We start from the raw sequence: 16918 nt of genomic DNA, 5'->3' as shown, positions 1-16918 counted from the left end.
GCAACTGATGCTTGCAATCAATTTGCCGGTTTACTGGAGGTGGATGTTTACTTTTTTCTGTAAGTTTGATAGTGACAAAAATAAATTTGCAGTCCTGCGATCAAAATGAAATAGTGTACATGCTTCCAAAATCTGTTTCTTCAGTCAGCTCACTTTGACCTACACATGAAGAGACATGCTTTAATGTCAAGTAAATATTCCTCTGTAGAACTTAATAGCTCGCTATGGTTTTACTGAGTTTAAAATATACATGTAGCATGAAAAAGGCAGGTGTACACAATGTGCATTGGAAAGGTATGCAAATATGTAACGTCCACTTGTTCAAAAGAACGCAAAGTGGACCCTTCATAAAGTCCATTATCTACAGATAACCCTAAATGTGTTCTACTGTACATCTGAGAAAAGGACATAGATACAGGTAGTGGACTGGAGATATACAGTCTGTACAAGTTAATTAAAAAATCCATTCCAGACATAACTGGGTTTGGTGACTGTCAGTGGCTTGTCTTATGTAAGCTACCACCTGGGATCCTTCAAGCATGTGAGACATGAGGTATGCGATCAGGTGCTGAGAGGGCGCCGGCTCATCTGAGTTGTAAAGACAGCGAGACCTATATGACAAAGCAAGCTTAACCTAGGTTTTCTTTGGGTTTTCTAATTTCTTTAATCTTAATATTACTGATCCTGGATAACCGTAAAACAAATAAACGTAACAAAAATACAAGCTGTGTTCTGCTGTTTTTTTTAAGATTTACATTATTTCTCACAGCGTCTACTATGCTTAAGTAGGATCCTGTTTTTTGTTTGTTTCCTTTGAGGCTGGGTTCAAATATTCAGATAGCTGAACCATAATAAATCAGGAGAGATGTGATTTAAATTCTTTTTTAACATGATGGAGAATCCCATTGCTGACAAATGTTAAAGTGGTTACATATTTCCTTTGATTCTAGCCAACATTTAATATGATCTCCAGACTAAATATAAGGACCACACCACATCATATCATCACTAAACAACTTTTAAAACAACAAAATGTTTGTCTTCTTTCAAACTGCTGAAAACTGAGGAATTCCTTCCTTTCAAAATGTGGCTTCTGTGGTGGGCTAATGCCTGTAATAACAGAGAGGGAAATGGTGGAGTAACCACAGTAAAAACACAGACACACACACAAAACACGTCAGTCCATTCTTCTGTGTGTCCATATCTCCCTTCATCTGCTATTCACTGCAGAGATCTGAGATTACAGCTGAGGTAGCAGAGACTTTCAGGACAGTTAACATGTGAATTTGGTTTCAAATGACTAACTAGCTGTTTAAACTTGTCAGCCTCACAACAAAGAGGGATCATGTCTCGCTGTTGTGCCTTTAAATGAATGAATGGAGCCCAGTGGAAATCAAGCATAAAAAACAGACCTCTGTAATCTCCATAATAACACCAGATTGAGACGTGTCGAGGGATTTAGAAAGAAAGGGTGGGTAGCTGGGTATCGGTGCAAGTTTGTTAATTTTCAACTTGGCCCCCTACAAAGACTTTAATACTTTAAGCACTTCCAGCTAAGCAACAATGCCCCCACTCCTGCAACATTGTGACACAAGGTTCACTGTCAGCGCTACAGTTCAAGTTGCTGTACTCCGCAGTGTTACAGGGAAGCACATTAGGGCAGCACTCCCAGTGCCTGGTTCTTTGTGTAATAAATTAGTATGTTTTAGTGCACTCCATGCAAATATGCTTTAGTATTTGTCTGAATTTTCATGCAAAGCAAATCATAGGTTAAATTACTTCATGCAGAGCCAATACCCACCAGGAGACAGGCTCTAATACTGCATTTTTATAAATATTCAGTGTAATATTAAGCCTTTGTTTTTTTTAGTTTTTTGACTCAAAGATCAGTAATATCAGGGCAATTCGATATTTTACTTTTTCTTTCTCATTTATTAAAGCTGAACCAAATGTGAAAGTCCTTTTCAGATTGGCTTAATTGATGCAAACAAGACAACTGCAATGTTATTAAAATCGACCGAATCTGCAAATGTTTTTATATTTTTAAAGCAGAACTATATTTGTGTATACCTTTTAAGACTCTTTGAAATACACTGATCTTGTCCAGCGCTGAGCTGAAACGCAGTATTTACAGTTAACAGCTTAGAAACTACAGTTTGTTAAAAATGATGGTGTGCAAACAAAATTGAGCTACTTAGATAAAATGCAAGCAGTTCACAGTATGTAAACACTTTTCCAGCCTCTTTTCACTTATAGTCACATACTGACACTTGATCAGGAACTCAGAATTCCTCCTTGGGATGCCATGCCATAGATACATGGAAAATAATGGTAATTTTCCTCAATATTTTATTAAAATAGCTTTTCCAAATTAAAAAGTTTAAATGTATTAATCACATTTTTCAAACTTTAATCAAGGGTGTTTAGTTTTTGTCCCCCATGCATTGGAAAGTAGCAGTAAAGGGGGACCGCTATGTTGAAAATTGATATAAAGAGTTCAACCAAGGAAAATTTTGTAATACTTGGGAACGATGTGTTCCATTTTTAAAGCTTTGTGTAAAGGATTGCATTCAGGAAGCATCTGTTTCTCCACCTTGTGCAGAGAGAGATTGCAGGACACACACCTCTGAGGCAGGTCACAGGAATTTGATGCTCATCTGGATGGCCTCCAGAAGAATATTTTATCATGCATTCTGAAATTTTGTTGCCTTTAATTTTTTTGTCTCAGCTGACATGCCTTCATGGTCTCTTTTGAGGATGTTAAAAAGGTTTGGAAGTGTCAAAAGGAAAGGAAGGCTTTCTACATCAGTGATGGGGAACTCTGGCCATTGAGGACCGCAGTCCTGCATGTTTTCCATGTGTCCCTGCTCGAACACCTGACTCAAATCAAATGGATCCAACAAACATCTCTTCTATTTTTTCCTTTTCTACTGAAAAGGGATGGAGCCAGTGCTGTCATCTCCAAGCACAAACTGATATTGTGGTCCACATTTTCCCAAGGATTACTGTCATTGGCCATTTCCTTTTAGCCAATTCCGGCGTCACTCACACTGTCCTTGATTACAGTCGCTGGCAGGTCAATGTGAGGGTAATTGCTATTCACTTTCTAATCCTGATTCTCATATGTGGGAGGAAAAAAGCCCATAAGATCTTTTCACCATCCATCACTCCTCTCACATCTTCTCACTTTCTTTTAGTTCTGTCTGTTCTCTCTCCCATGCCGGTCAGCTTCACAACAGCCCCATTCTCCTCCCTGTCCCTCTCTCAGTTAAGTGCTTGGATAGGCCATTAAGTGCTTTAATGAAGCACGGAGGCATGAATGATTTCAAAGAGAAGCAATGTCACCTCTGAGACTGCTGAATGTGTTTAATCACAGATTTAAGGAATTAAAATCTCTCTGATGACTATATTAAAGTTTAACTGGAGGTAAACGGTAGTCTCTCGTGAAGCCTTAATGGGATCAAAAAAGTATGTGGTCGTGGGAGTGAAAATAAATCTTTTATTAAAGCTCTGATCTCACTCCAGGCCTTCCATTTCTGTGATAACTCCATGACACAGTTTACGTAACTTTTTAAAGATGACAGGCAAAAGTTTGTGTATCTCATAAGTATGCCGATAGCAAAAAGAAAAAACTAAATTCTCTTCACTAGTCCACTGTCTTTTAAAAATTCTAATGTTTTTTTCCCCATTTCCTTTCCTCAATGCTTTATAAACCCTTAGTATATAATCACCTGGCATCTATTTCTTGAGTTACAGTTTTAGTTTTAGCCTGTTCATATTTAGTGAGAGACAGTTGGTTCTGTCAGTGATAGAAGATATGCTCTACGGTTTCTTCTAATCCACATGGATGTCTCCTTAATTAATGTTAACCTCAACCTTGATATGAGGTCCTTGCTGTATGCTTTCCTTCATTCATCTCACTTTTTTCTCTTTTTTTTTTTTTTTTTGAACCACAAGTAATTTTGCTCCAAATCATAGCTTTATCTCTACTGAACCGTTAAATTCATTTCTCCAATGTAACTGGGTTTGTTTTTACTATTTGTAACCACAAAAAGTGTTGGCATTGTAAGTTGTGTAAAACTAACTGGTTAGTGTTAGGAAAATATGGTTTGAGACATTTGAAATATAACTTGGAGCACCTGTAACACCGCAACCAAATCTGAATTCTGCCATTTGCTGAATGGACGAAACCACTGGAGTGGATGGGGTTTTAAGCACCTGGGTTGGAACTCTTTCCAGCACGTAAAGAGTAGAAGTAAATCCCTTTTTAGAGGTACTGATGTGTAAGTTTGACACATTATGTACCCCAACTGCATGATGTAGAAATCCAGCTGGCTTGGACGTACCAGATTACTGTGGTGTGTTCTTAAGTTTTCCTGTTTTAATTTGCAGTAGCTTCCTGAGACATTAGATTTTACCTGGACCACCCATCAGTTTGCTCATCATTCATTTGCTTGCTCTTCTGAAAACAAAAAGAAATCCTAAAAAATGCTTATTGCTCTGCGCAAATCTGTTGTGTGCAAGTGAATAACCTTTTGTGGCAAGAAGTCAATATTATGTAATACCAGAGGTGGACCCACCATTAAATAGACTTGTTGTGGCCCAAGCTTTGGTAACATGGTAAGGTGGTCAAAGAGATGTGATCAGCAGCACAACAGTGAATCTGAAAACAAGTGAGAGAAGAGTTCATTTTTAACAGAGCAGTTACTGAAGATGGATTGAATTTAAGGAAAAGACAGTAAGATGTGTTGATGGTGCGTAAAAGGGATCCTGACAATGTGGGAAATAGGAAGCAACAGATCACTTTTACACAGATTTGGTGGAAACTGAGAAGAAAAATTATGGAGATCAAAGATTTTTTTTCTTAACCGAACAGAGGATCTTAAACATTTAGATGCATTTGCCCTTATTCCTTTGTATCTGTTCTATTCTATATTTTACCAAAACTACATCAGATCTTTGGAGTGATGCAGCATCTCTCAGATAAAATGTTTTTGGGCTTGACAAACTAAAATTTCAGTCTTGGTTCATTTACACCTCTCCCCACTCATCCTTTATTGTGCACCTGCATTGTTTCCAGCTGTTTTTCAAATTTTTACATTTGTCATTGTTTTTAAACACAGACACAGTAAAACAAATATGTTTTACATCTCAGCAATTTGATGTCAACCACCATCCCAGCTGCGCCGTCCTCAATTAATGTCATGTTTCTTGTCATTTATGCCTGTGAACTTAATTATGTTCACATATGCTGCAAAGACTGGAATTAGAGATCTAATTTTCCATCTGTGCGAGGCTTTAAATGTCTAAGTGAAATATTTATGCACAAGTCTTTTCCTGCAAGAACAAAGCACAGTTCACCACAGCTCATACAGCTCAACACCTCTGTAGGATCATTCCATTCACAAAAATCTGCAGCAGGAAATTGAGTGCTTTCTAGTTGTTTTATTGGCCATGTGAGTGCATGTTGTTCTCCTAGTGCTTTTCTGTGATAAGAAAAAAGAGCCTCTGTCATCCATCATCTCAGCCAAACTACACATCCCAGAGCCCAAATCTGACCAATTCCAAGAATAGTTGCAGGAAATTAACGTCATCCCAAAAAGTAAGTGGCTGGTTTTAATTCAGTTTAAACGTTTAAAGTCAGCTTGCCTCTGTGCGTGAGTGATCAGTTTGTCCAAATGCAGAACTTTTCTCCCTGATAACCAGCCCATAAAACATTAAAACACATTGACCCCGTGCTCTTTGGTCCTCTGATTCTTCTGCACCCCACTATAATGCTTTTTAATATTTTATATAAAGCGCTTTATAGTTTCTTGCACATGCATGTCACACTGAATCGTTAAATTGAAGAAAGAAATAAATAAGTATATTCAAACCTTTTTTGAACCTGGTTGTGAGAACATTTCCAGAAGAGAAAAGCAGGCAGCAGACAGAGACACTGTTGCTAGACTTTGTCCAGGAACAGTTTTCATCTGATCCATCATTTCTCATGTCTGTTCTCTCCATTTTCTTTACCCATCAAACACTTGGTAGGAAATGCTGCTTTAATTTTTATTATTGTGTTTAAGTAGAGATTTTTATTTTATTATCAAGTGAAATTTTTGGAAGTATTGACATGTCTACTCTTACTGATGATTCCTGCTAACTCACTGCATGGCTTTAGTGGTTTTAAGGAGCTGTACGGCTGATATTTACATTTAAGGGAGTGTAAAGATGTGTGGTGTGCATGATCATATATGGGCCAGTCTGGGCCAGAATGCCAGGAACAATGTTTTCCTTCAGGCTGCCCCTGGACAGATGCATATGCAATTATATTTAAAATATGCACCCAATAAATCACAGCATGTTAAATTAATGACATTTCATTTACCATCCACTCATCCAGCTACTGTTTGTGAAATTCATTAGTTTCATTCTTTGAAACATGTTGCTCGGGCATCAGGTTGCTGCTTTTACTTGTGCTATTCTTTCTTTCCTGGCCTGCTGCTTTTGTGTTTGTGTGCCCTTCTTTTCTCTCTTCCCCAAACAAGTCCAATCCAATTGGCAGCCTTAACTGACTTTGGTTGTACTGGGAGTTTCTTTCTGTTAAAAAGAAGCTCTCATCTGTGCGACCTGTCCAGGGTGTATGTTAGCTCTTGCTTGATAGCACCTGTGATAGAATGATGATAAAAAAAAAATTAAGTCTATTTTATTCTATCTGAAATACCATCATAACAGCTGAAACCTAAACTGTTAAAAGGGGCTTGTGTCAGGTACAAACACTGAGGGAGGTAATGCTAACATTACACGTGTGGCAATCAGTACCTGAAACCCGAGGCCTGTACGACGAAGCGTATTTAACATACCCCGGATATCTCACTGTTACCTGGGTTGACTTACCCAGACCTTCAGGATCTAGATAAGCAGGATGACGAAGCTGGTTATGAACTTGGTAATTTAACCCAAGGTTTTCCCATCTTGATCAGTGTGCACTCACATAAAAAGGGGCTGCAGCGTCTAACCCAGGGTTGTCCAAATCCGGTCCTCGAGGGCCACTGTCCTGAAGGTTTTCAACATTTCCTGCTTCAACACACTTGACTGAAATGAAATGACTCCAACAGCCTATTAAGTTTTGCACAATGACTCTTCAGTTTGAGTCAGGTGGCTTTGGAGCAGGGACACATCAAAAACTGCAGGATTGTGGCCCTCGAGGACCGGAGCTGGACACCCCTGGTCTAACCAATCACAGTAATGGAGAAACCCTCCAGAGCAGCCTGCTTTATCATGGAGGAGCAGACAATTATTCTTCTCGATCGGACTCGATTAAAAAATTTTAAATAATTAGAGGCTTGAATGTGCGGATTGATACCAAAATATTGATATTTAAATGTTAAACAAGTGAGTCTTATTAAATAAAAGGAGGTAAAGCCAATTGAGATGTGGAGGGAAAGCTGATTAAAAATGTAACAATTACTTGAATATTTGAATCAATAGATTGTTAACAAAAACAAAGACATAAAAACCCACAGACCATCTCACTTAGAATAAAGTCTTTGTTTCTAAAGGTGATCTGGCTCTTTGTGCCTCATTTGATTTGTTTTGGCAAACTCCAGCTGCTGATGTGTGTGGTGGGATGTGATAGGATTAAAACTCTCAGGGCAGATGCTAAATGGACCACAGCATGAAACTGTTTTGTCAGGCGCCTTTTCGGGGTCAAGAACTTGGTAAAATTACAGAATAATAAAAGATAAAGTTGCTGTATTAAACTGTATTCTAATCAGAGGTGTTTTGAATGTTTGTTTTTTTATCTAGTTTATGACCATCTTACATTTTAGTATATTTGTTTTTAAACTGCTTTATATAGCAAGTGGTGTGTTATTTCCCCTGTTTTTTCCTGATGTTGTTTTGATAAAAGATGTGCTGGGGAGTGTTTTTCATGTCCAGTACACACAGCAAACATCAGCTGAGACCTCTCGGGTTTCCAGATGATGTTTGGATTTAAGTGCTGCACTGACAAGGTTCATTCTAAGACTCTGAAAGACTTCACACTTATGTTTCCTATTAACTCTGAATGATGTCTGTGTGTGTTAAGGCTTGCAGAAATCAGCCAGGCCTGTTGTCATGCTCGGCTCTAGCCGTGAGGGTTTGAGTTAATTTTCAGACCATACTTTTTTTTTTTTTTTTTTTTAAATTAATACTGAATTTTGATGGCCTGGCCTAGATATATTAATATAGATTACGGACTAGTATTTTTAACCACTGGTGGATGTTAGTCTTTGGGATTTTTAACATATTTCAATTTTTGTGATTGTTAATAATTATAGATTATTTTTCTTTTCTAAATCAAACAGAGAGCTTTCCTTATAGGACAATTAAGTATTTTTTTCCTCTAATCTATCTTTATCTTCTAAATGGATCAACATCTGAGACTTAACAAAAAGTCCAAATGTGCCTACTCCTTTATTCATTCAATGTGTAAATGTGTGTAAATGGGTGAATGTGATTTGGGTATCATTACTGGTACAGTAAAGTGCTATATAAATACAGACCATTTATCAGTCTTCATCATTAAAGTTTCCCTAATTATCTTTAATAAGTTTATTTATAAATTGTATTTTAAACTCAGTTTAGCTTCTGATTTAAAAATAAGTTGTTACTTTAAGATAACTGAAACACACACAGTATCACTGGACAGATGTGTCTCACCCACTTTCACTGGTATGTGTGGTATGATTAAGAAAATGAAGTCCACACAGTGATGTCTGTAGACTCTTGCACTGCCACCACAAGGAAAACGAGGATGCAAAGGAGCGATCATTAATGTCATTGAATGTGAAACTTAAAGGTTTTGAATACTTTGCTTTGTTTTATGTGATAGCAAACAGATATTTCTGGACAGCTGACTGGAAATAAAGAGGAAAACAGAGTATTTAAATAAATTAGGCATTGCAAAATCCAGTTTTTTTTTTTAACAATCCACTGAGATCATTTAAATATTGGGGATAATTGAATGTTAAATGCCTTCTTGGTAATCGTGTTTTCTTTTTTCCCTTGGTCTTCTTATGAATATGATATTTTCTAAGGATGCTGTGAACATTTAAATTTGTCTACATGCTGAAATAAGCGCTTTGATCTTAAACTTGTCTAGCTTTCTGAACTTGAATAATATAAAAGTATAAATTGGACATCCTAAGAATATGTCAAACAAGTCACTTTAATTTTATGTGTGTAGAAGAAATAAAGTAGAATTAGAATGGATGTTTCTGTTTTTTTCTGCTGCAGCAGAAAGCAGTGATAGCATCAGCTCAGCTCCACCTCTCACACATGTACAACACATTACAGATTCAACTTTGCTCTCCAGCATTTGACATGGTGGTGTTTTTGAATTCCCTTTGCATCCTTAGTTTTAGCATCTCAACATACTGCATGCACACACTCAGAGCTGTCAGAGGGCCCTCCCAAACCTTTGGGAGGTCAGGAGGTAAAGAAGCAGCAATTATCCAGTCAACTTTCTTCTTCACAACAAGGATCAACACATTAAGTGCACCCTTGAGAAAAAACCGCTTGCAGCCATCCGGGCTGATCAGACAAAACTAATCAGTCTCCACAACACAGGTGCTGTAATGTTCTGTGGCCTGTAGCACTTGTCAAGTCTGATGCACTTATAATAGCTTCCTCCATATACCTTCTGCATGGTTCAGACTGAACTTGCACATAATGTTCCTTACACATTTACAATGTCAGTATTTTCTTTTTTTTCAACAATTTCATCTGCCCCCCCCCCCCTTTTTTTTAAACCATACGTGACACACCCAGAGGCTGAAAAGTTAGAATTTACTTTGCTTCAAGTTGACCCTGACCGATTTATGGTTTACAAGACCAGAAATAGCTTCAGGGAAATTAAAAAGTCAGACTAAAAAGTGTGAGAAAATGTACAGAACTAGTGTTCTTATATGCCATCGTGCTCTGATAGACATGCAGAGAGTAATAGTTCACCATTAAAGGTTATAAAGAATATGTTGGAAGTCAATGTGACACAGGATCTCCTAAATCTTAATAATGAATTCTGATTCCTTAATTACGATGTAAAAGGAAAAAGGAGGAGGACATAACAATATATTTATATGTGATTTTTAATGTGAAAAATTTCCTTTGGAATGCATAAATAAAAATAGCCAAAATAAATCAAGAGTTTCCCTAAACATGTCCAGCATTTTCCTAAACAGTTTCATTCCCTCATGACACACGGCTGCCAGCTGTGGATGGCAGCACAGGACGGCCAATCAGAGCGCAGCAATCAGTCCTAATGAGCTGCTTATCCTGCATTATGTAATCATAAAGTAAAACCCCAAATCTAACAACTAAAACACCCATAATTGAGAGCAGATGCAGCAAAAACAACAAACAATCACAATTACAGGGGATTCCACCTTCAGTTAATCTCGATCTGTTTGTGTGTCAGTGTGTCTGTACGTGTGTGCTTTAAAGATCATTTACAGCCTTTTTTCAGTAAATCTCTTTTTACTACAGATAAACAACTGGTGTGGATACAATTTTACTTCCTGTTTGGTGATTCGTTTGTCACATTTCATGTGTATTTCAGGAAGACACGGAATAAAAACAGAACCTTACAACTAAGCAAAAAGGAACGAAAATAAAGATTTCAGACAGGTTTCATTATGTATTATTTCTCTGACACTTAAATGTGAATATGAATTCTGTTGAGGACCTGGCTACAGTTAATTTAGGAACTTTTCTGTAAGTTATAACAAACGCATGATCATATCTTTAAAAAAAAAACAATAGTTTAGGTTTGAAAAACTTTGTAGTTCACAACTTGTTTTTTGCAGAGTAGTGACTAACTGATGTGGCAGTAAGGCTGAGATTATATAAGTCAAACTCAAAAAAACTTAAATGCTTGAAATATCTCACTTTGCACATAATGAGACTATATATCAGTTTCCCCTTTTAAACTGAATTACTGAAATAAACTAAATTTTGTGCAATATTCTAGTTTGTTTAGTTTCACATGTAATTGCTATTTAACCTCACGTTTGCAAAGGAAACCAGCTTCACCATGAACGTAATTGTTCACATACTTGCTTGTGTACTACACTTCATACTGGAGGATTCCACTAGGGGGCACATTAGAGAAAGACTAAAAAGAGTTGCCACATTTATAGGGTTCAAATAAAACGATAAATATGGCAACAAAATATAGGAGATTAGCAATTGGGTAATTTTGAAATCAGCAGCAAAAATGACAGCAGATGGTATGTGAGGCCTCTAAACCAAGCACGTCATGTCTGGTCCTTGAAACTTTCAGGCATTAACCCTACTACTTTGTATCTGGTAAAATTAGTCCTTTTGCTGCCCCTCCTGCAAACTGCAATATGAGTAACCAAACATGTAGCGTTAATTTCTGAGGATGTGCAAAAACGATGCTTCAAACAACGACCCGATAAACACGCGCACGTGTAACTAAAAGCAAGAATATTAACTATTATATATTATCTGTTAAAACTGTGACATTAACTAACTACAGTATGTATGTTGTTCTAAACTGACTATGCCGACCATTCTATCTTTACCAAACATGTAAGATGAAAAAACAATGACAAACCAAAAGAGAGAAGGAATTAGAAATTAGGATTATTAATAAACATTGTGTGGGATGGGTTTCAAACTCATGGTCTATTGCTTGGTAGTTGGAGTAATGCTTAGGCCATCTCTCCCTTCTAAGCTGTCTGTTAGCTTATAAGTTCTTATCATGTCAGGCTTATTCTCAGTTTCCTTGTACCACAGTTCTTTTTGTAAAGTTCTTGTTTTGTGTTTCTCTTCGCTTTTTAATTAAAAAACATTTCTTCAATCTGTTTTACTTCCCATGCCTGGTTTTAATTCACTGATTGCTTCACACCTGTTGTTCATTTGTGTCTGTTATCCAAGGGTATATACAATCTATACTGTGCGTGTTTTCCTGTTCATTCTGTCCTGTCTTCTTACAGCCGAGTTTCCTGCTCTGTCAATTATTTCGAGTTTATGTTTATATCATTTGGACATGTAACATTAATCTGTGGTAAGATGCACAGCATGGAGGTGTTGATGTGGGTGGAAAGATCAGGTAACAAAAACTCAATTTCAAATGGATAAAAAAGGTTGTGTCATATTTCACATCACATTTCTTAACCGGTAAAAAAATCAAAATTGGTCAGTGGTAAAAGTCTGAATGATACTTCCTGCTCATTTGCTAATTAAAAAAAAAAAAAAAAGGTAAAAAAAAGTTTTGATAATAGTTGATGTCTGAGTTTAACATATCTGCATTCCATCAAAGTAAACAATTCCCACATCTATCTCTGATGTACATCTTTTGTTAAATCTGATTAATCTTTCCTTTCTGTCTGCTTTAGCTGTGTGACCACACCAATATTTCAGGTTTCCCCTTATGTGTTTGGGAAAAAAAAGAAATATTCTGAGCAGGAGCTCATGAAAATTCTTTTACCATATTCCAATCACATCTGCATGTTAAATTATTGTTGACCTCTGCTCACTTACACAGCTGGATTCAGAGGAACTCCCTCTTCGCTGCGGTAGTTTCCCTCACTGCTGGAGTCCAACAACAGCAACCTGGACTGCTGCCCTGGCAAGCATTGACCACCTCCTGGCTGCAGATCCCTGCAGCTGTTTTCATGATGGAAGTTTTGAACAGCAGCTGCTCTGACGTTATGTCCTCTGCCTCCTTCTAAAGCACAAGAAAGGTTTGCTTAGAGGTGAAGTCGTAGGTCTACATAAGAGAGATTTAACATGCGTTGGTCTACTGAGGTTAGCATCCTCTAAACCAGTATAAGCCATCTCTCCATTGGATGGAAACAAACTTGACAGTTTTGGTGTCTAGAACATTATTTTTCATTCCATGTTTCTTTGAGCACACATTTCAATAACTTAAACTTCTGTCATTAAATAGTATTGAAAATTGCTAACATGCCAGAAAGGTCGCATACCATCCCATGCAACTGCATCATTTAATGTGGATCAGAAAAGCCACCAGAGATGATTTTCGGATGAAAGTTCTGCTGTACTACTGCTGCTGGCCATGGGTGTTGTATGAATCTTGTGATTTTCCATTATTTATGTTGCATTGGCCAACAATGTCAAGTCCTCCTTTATGACAGACAATGAGGATGTAGGAAAACAATATCCTATACATAATAGGCTCCATGCATTATTGGGGTTAATGAGGGTACTGCTGCAGTGCTTTGGAAGCCTCCTCTAACATTAGATCAACACATAAGACCCCAGCCTTTGATCTTGGTGCTAGTTTCCCCCAGAATACTATATGTGGAAGAAGGGGAAAAACAAGGCCAATGTAATTATGGGAGAACTCATTTCTCCTGGCTTCCTGTTATTGAGAACATTCTACAAATAAGCTGACGGCACGATATCAGCATCATTAACAATGTTTCCTCTGACTCTGGGACTGCCTCTTTGATCTGCTGAGAAAAAGTCTCACAGATTGCCTCTGCTGGTAGAATTAAAGAACAGGATGGATGGACGAAGAGCTGAGTAGTAAAATATGTGAGAGAGAGAAAAGGGGGAAAAGATGGAGACAAAAGACTAACTCATTTGAGACTTTGAGCTGTGAGGGGCAAGAATAACACAGCTTGTCCTGCAGGCCACACATTGTTGCCATGTAAAATTATTTAAAATGCTCTTGAATCAGTCGATTCATCCAAGTATATTTAACTAGTTCCGATCATTTATAAATATGTAATGTTTTGATAAGTGTTCAACAATTTGTGTCCAGCTGTTTCTAAAATGGAACATGAATTTCTTCCGTGACCTTAGTCATTGTTCTATTTCTTAAAGCAAAAGCTTTAATTAATATACAAAGCAACAGACATCTGGGAAATGATGAGTCTGAGATTAAGATACATATAGGGTGCAAATTATTAATACCAGAAAGGAACAAAGCGGCCTTATAAAACAGATGATGTCAGAACAGAATTGATGTGGGACCACCAATGAGCTAGCTGATAACGGGCTACATGGAGAGCTCATTCATGCTCCTTCCTAGGGAGAATTAAAAATAACCGGTTAACCTAATAAGCATGTTTTTGGACAATGGGAGGAAGCAGGAGTATGCAGAGAACAACACATGCACAGGGAAAACATGCAAACTCCATAGAGGAAGGCCCAGCCAAGGTTCGAACCTCCTTGCTTTGAGAAAGCTGTGCTACCATTGCACCGTGTAGCCCCATAACCAAAAACTGACTTTTAAAATGCATATGAACTTGTCAATCTGGCCAAAAGCAGGCAAAATCAGTTTCAAATCACTCCAATATGGATACTCTGAGCAGCCCCCACTGTTCTGTTCTGATGGTGTGCAACATTAAAAAGCATTCAAGCCCAAGTGCATATTATGCATGTAAATAACTCATTTTTCATTATGTTCTTTAGCAGTTTGATCTTACAAGTTTGAGCCAATATAAAAAAGTTTTTGACAGCACATGTGGACAGGTCCTTGGATTTTTATCATTTGTGTATGACTACTAGCTGTCAAGAGAAAAGAAATTTTCCTCTCCATATTTTCAGTTTAGCTATATGTATTCAACACTCAGCCTATTTTGTTGGTTTTTATCTGGGTATGGCCTCGTTTTCCTCAGAGCCCAATTCAAAACTACCTGCATATGTGGCTAAAAAATGTCCATTAATACGAACGTTGAAACCATAAGGCAACAAAAGGTCAGTACCAACTGAAAAAATGTCCGTTGGTAATGACCTTTTGTTGCAGTTTGTATTAAGTAAATCTAAACTGATGTTTACATTTTTGTTTATTTCAGGTTAAATACCCTTTAACATTTAAAGGAATGCAGCATGTGTCATAATTTTTATATATTATTTTACATCAACACTACCATGTTCTTGATCATAATGCAGCATCATCTTGCCAACATGAGTGATGCTTGTCCAAATTGTTTACATTTTTAAAAAATGATGTAACCACCAGACTTGACAACTGTGTAAAGATAAACAACCAAAAATGCTGAAGAAACAAATTTTGGTTCAAAGCAAGTTTTTTCCATTATCAATAAGGTATAGTTGTTTGTGCGTCAATAATTAAAGCCATACAATACAGGATCACCGTAAATAAACAATTGTTTACTTGAAACAAACCCATCTTTGGTTGTTTAACAAATTTAAGTTTGCTTTTTTATGAAGCTAGATGATCACTTTAGTTGTTGTAATTAGTTAATTTCCAAAAATATAGCCTTATTTTATTTTTTTTTTTTAAACAAGTGCCTCCCTTTTTCTGGTCTGTGTCCCTGCTTGGCCTCCCTGTCAAAAGTTTATTGGACCCACCCCTGTACATTTTAAAATGAGTCATTTTAAAATAAAGCAGGAAGTGACCGTTGTGTTATTTGCAGATTGTTGCGGGTGTTGCATGGCAAGCCTACAAGTATGTGGAAGTTTCATTGGTTATACACAGATGTTGTCAAAGCATTTGCCTGAGGCTCTTCAAGATTACCAGCGTGAATGCAAATTTTATGTGATTGCACCAACTTGTCTGCATATTTGACAAGTTTAGCACATGAGCAGTTCATCTGTAAATGGTTATCTACTGCTCTTATGGGAGGTGCCCGTGTGTGTGCCCACAACCAAATACCAGATCCTAAGGGGGGGGGAAGGATAATTACAAAAAAAAACCAACAACAACAACTCAACTTTGGCAACTCAAACATGGCAACACAGGTCCAATAAAGCTGAGTGAAGGAGAATAGAGTTACTTAGGTAGTTGGTGTTTGATATTTAAGAGCAGCCACACCTTTCCCCTGATTAGACATGTTACTAGACTTTATTTAATTACTTTGGCAACTGATTTAATGCTGTTGTGAATTTTAATCTAGCTTGGTATCAAGATTGGATGCAATAAATCTGTAAAATGTTAGACTCAAGAAGCTAATTCTATAAGCTTGTGCATTCATCCAGTGTGGCACATAGTTCAACAACTACGAGCAGAGGAGTGGCATCCAATTACTTCCCTCCTTTGGTAAAACAAGTTAAAATCCTCCACCCCAAAAAATTCAACTGTGGGTAAAGAAAGGAAGCAAAAGGTTAAAATTATTGCAAAAGACAGGCCTACTGGTGTGGCGCCAGCCCTAATAAAAACCAAAATAAAAGACCACCACATGTCCCCACACACAAACACAAACCCCAAAGTGATAGAAAAAAGAAAAGAGTAAACAAAAATAAATGGAGGGCTAGATCCCCAGCAGTGGCCCACAATTAATCAAAAACTATTAAGTAAAATTTCATCAGAGGCAGCACCGAAGTTAGTTCTAAAATACTGAGTCATGGAAAAAATATATATAAAATAAATAAAACCACAGTAGCAGGCTGACCTGCAAGATTATTTTACCATTTCTCCTTAGTTTCCAATCCCCTCCTAGTCACCTTTCCAGGAAATATGCTAAAACCAAGAATAATTGTTAAAAAAATATATATAAAAACCCTTTAAAAAAAATAAATAAATAAAAAACAAAATTAAAATACACACCTTTCTCAAGATAAAGTCAACCAGTATGTGATGAAGGCTTGATAGTGTCTGGTCATAGCCCTAACCTTCTACCAGGCCAGGTGAAGGCAATCATTTAATTAAAAGTGCCAGGCAGGCCCAAGAGGTCAACCTGGCCAACTACTACAACAGCATCATGCAGCCAATATGCATCGTACAGTATCAGTGTTTTGGATTATTTAGTGAACTAAATGAGCTATGAACTGTTTTTACAAGTACTGAGCAGTGATGCTGGTTTCAATATGGGTTACAAAATCCATAAGGAAATCAGTTCTACCCTCTTTAGTGCCAAATAATGCCATCAAAAGGAATTCAAACCTAAACAAACACTGCAGCTGGCAAACCGTGACTGCCAACCTAAATGAAAAA

The 16918-nt window shown here is 37.2% G+C and overlaps 1 long non-coding RNA gene across 2 annotated transcripts; it reads right to left on the bottom strand.

Annotated features, from left to right (window-relative positions):
- Nucleotides 1-675: 675 nt before the first annotated feature.
- LOC121633986 lies at nt 676-16606 on the bottom strand. Of its 2 annotated transcripts, none has more exons than XR_006009162.1 (4): nt 16532-16606; nt 12528-12718; nt 4581-4663; nt 676-1110 (listed from the first exon to the last, which is right to left on the bottom strand). It is a non-coding gene; the product is annotated as an uncharacterized LOC121633986 (long non-coding RNA). The 2 variants fall into 2 exon arrangements; XR_006009163.1 differs by having other exon boundaries at nt 12532-12718.
- Nucleotides 16607-16918: the final 312 nt, after the last annotated feature.

This window comes from Melanotaenia boesemani, chromosome 22, assembly GCF_017639745.1.
Source record: "Melanotaenia boesemani isolate fMelBoe1 chromosome 22, fMelBoe1.pri, whole genome shotgun sequence".
In the NCBI taxonomy this organism is placed as follows: Eukaryota; Metazoa; Chordata; class Actinopteri; order Atheriniformes; family Melanotaeniidae; genus Melanotaenia; species Melanotaenia boesemani.
Note: the sequence above shows the minus strand (reverse complement) of the source record. Positions and strands in the feature narration are given on the sequence as shown.